Here is a 2,716-nt window from a genome sequence, read left to right as displayed (position 1 = left end):
TGGCAACGACCCCAGTGTGCCCATGCCTGCTGCCCTGTGACAGCACACCAGGGAACTTCCTGGCTGGTCGCCTGTTCCAGGCTCTGTGTGTCCCTGGGCAGACTTTCTGCAGGGCAGAGCTTGTGCACTTTGGAGCAGTTTTGGGGCCATCCTCAAGATCTGCCTGCAGCCTCTCAGCTCAGAGATTCTGCTCCCACGTGGTTGGCGGTGCTGGCTCTGCTCACCTTGGGCTTGGAGCTGCTGACACTGACATCCTTCCCTCCTCCTCCACAGGAGTCCAGCATGGTGTGGCAGCTCTCCATCCACCTCTTCCTCGAAACGCTGAGCTTTGTGGAGTGCAGAGAAAAGAGGAAGATGAGGAAGGAGGTGTACAGGAGCCTGGTCCCTCGGTATTTGCACCTGCACAATGAGGAAGAGAGTGTGGTCGAGGTGGGAATTGCATTCATTTGGGGGAGGGTGATGCTGGCCCCGTGGTGCCCCCCAAACACCAAGAGTATTGCAGCCGGTGGCAGCGTCAGCCCCTGCTGCTGCATCCTCCCTGCGGAGGGGCTCCGAGAGACGTGGGCTCTGCTGCTGCTTGGGCTGCGGTGGCATCTCAGTTGTTTGGCAGGCCTCCCAGAAAGCCTTCCTTGGTGCTGCATGGTTCCTGTGCTGGAGGCAGCTGGAGCACCTGGTGCAGACAGCGCAGTTATGGCAGATCGGCGAGTGCATGGTACGCACATTCTTACACCCCAGGACAGGGTTGGGGCACTGCCAGGAGTGGTAAGGGAAATTCAAGGACACATGTGTAAGAGGAACATATGGAGGAGGAGTTAACACAGTTTGTAGAAGAAAACCAGAACTCATCACCTCTCCTGTTCCCCACAACTTTCCAAAGATAATGGAGAGTGGCCTAGCAATGACTTAGGCCAGCTCCCTCAGCACCCACGGGTGCATCCCATCAGGACCCATGGATTTATGGATGTCCAGATTGCTTAACTGATCCTTAACCCAGTCCTCATCAGTCGAGGCAAACTCCTCCTTGATCCCGACTTCCTCTGGGTCCTCAGGGGTATGGAGCTCCTCAGGACAGCCTCCAGCAGTTTGAACATTTCTATTTGTCCAGAGTACTGAGCCTGTGTGCTTTTTGATTTCAAGTAGAGGATTCGCACATAAGGAGAGAAGCTATGCGTCCTTTTGGGTATTGTTACATCACCAAAGGAAGTCCCCACTTCTGTCCTGAACTACTTCCTTCTCCTTTCCTTTGTTTAATGAGTTAACTCATTTTCCCTTGTATGCCAAACAGAGGCAAAGCTTCACCCATCTGTTTACATCCCTTTGTGCTTCCTTCTGCACCGGGTTGCAGTTGGAGAGGTCACAGAGTGCTGCCGGTGTCCCAGCAGATCCCCGTGGCTGTGTGCTCTGCAGCACAGAGAAGCCTGCGTGCCACGGCTGACTTGGAGCTTTGTCAAACATGCCTCGGATGCTTTGTAATTTGAATGCTAAAACGGAGTTCTGCCCAAGTGTTTGCAGGCACGTGCCAGGAGGTAGAAAAACAGAAAACAAAACAAACCCGGCCTTTCAAGCAGTGTCAGGGAGTTTCATAAATTCTGCCACAGGCAGAAGCCGACTTCTTTGTTTTACTAGATGTTTGGCTTTTCTGTGAAATCAGATATTGGAGTGTTCTGCCTTTCATTTTTCTTGGATATGGTGGGGAAAGACCATATCTGTTGGCTCCCAAAGGCTAAGAACCAAGTATTTTGCTGTTCTGGATAAACCTGGCATTGAAAATATGTTTGTACAGCTGTCACCTTTGTCCCTTAAGCTATTTATTCTCTTCTGGACACAGAATGGGACCCTGTGGTTCAGCACCAGCTGCCTGCTGGCATCTGAACAGACTTTGTGCTGCTGATATTGGCTCTGGGCTGGCCATCCAGACAGGAGCCAGCAGGGGGAGGCCAGACAGGAGCCAGCAGGCAGGACGGCAGCACATATCTCAGCACCAAGGCCTCAGCTGTGCAAGCTGCCCCGAGCTCCCCACGCCACCATCCAGACAGCGCTGCTGATGGGAGAGGCCACAGCGCAGGCCTCAGGCTCTGGCACTTCCAGGCCCTTCTTCCTGGGCAGGGTGGGCACGGTGCTGTGCGCACAGCTCGCCAGGGCCTGGCCTGGCAGGGGGAACAGACAGCCCCAGTGCCTGAGGTGCCCCTGCAGAACGCTCCGGTGTTTTGGGCCCTGCAGGGAGGCCCTGTCATGGCGGGAGATGTGGGTGTGGGCTGAGCAGGCCCGGCCTGTGCTGCAACCAGTGCAACCCCAGGACAGCGATGGGTGGCGGTGGCTGGGGACTCTGCATGGCAGCTGTACATTTGTGCAGCCCTACACACGTGTACAGCCCCTATACCAATGCAGAACTTCTGTGCTCAGCCTGTTCCCTCCTGCACTGGACACAAACCCAACCGATCGCTCCGTGCCTCTCAGGGCCAGGCCTACATGGTGCTTAGGTACCTTCCAGAACCCTCCTGGCTCTGCCCCAGTGCCCACCCGTAGCTCTGCCCACGGTGCCCTCGCGCTTTGCGTCCTCTGCTGACAGGGCAGTTCTGAACATGGGGAGGTGCCCAGTGGGGAACGGCAGGAAAATGGTGGCACAGACAGCATCCAGTTCTGGCTGATTTCTGCTCACCCCGCAGCTCAGCAGCCGGGGCTCCGTGCGGGACCCGCACGCAGAACTGCTCGGCAG

The sequence above is a fragment of the Numida meleagris genome, chromosome 11 (assembly GCF_002078875.1).
Source record: "Numida meleagris isolate 19003 breed g44 Domestic line chromosome 11, NumMel1.0, whole genome shotgun sequence".
NCBI lineage: Eukaryota > Metazoa > Chordata > Aves > Galliformes > Numididae > Numida > Numida meleagris.
This window is presented reverse-complemented; position numbering follows the sequence as displayed.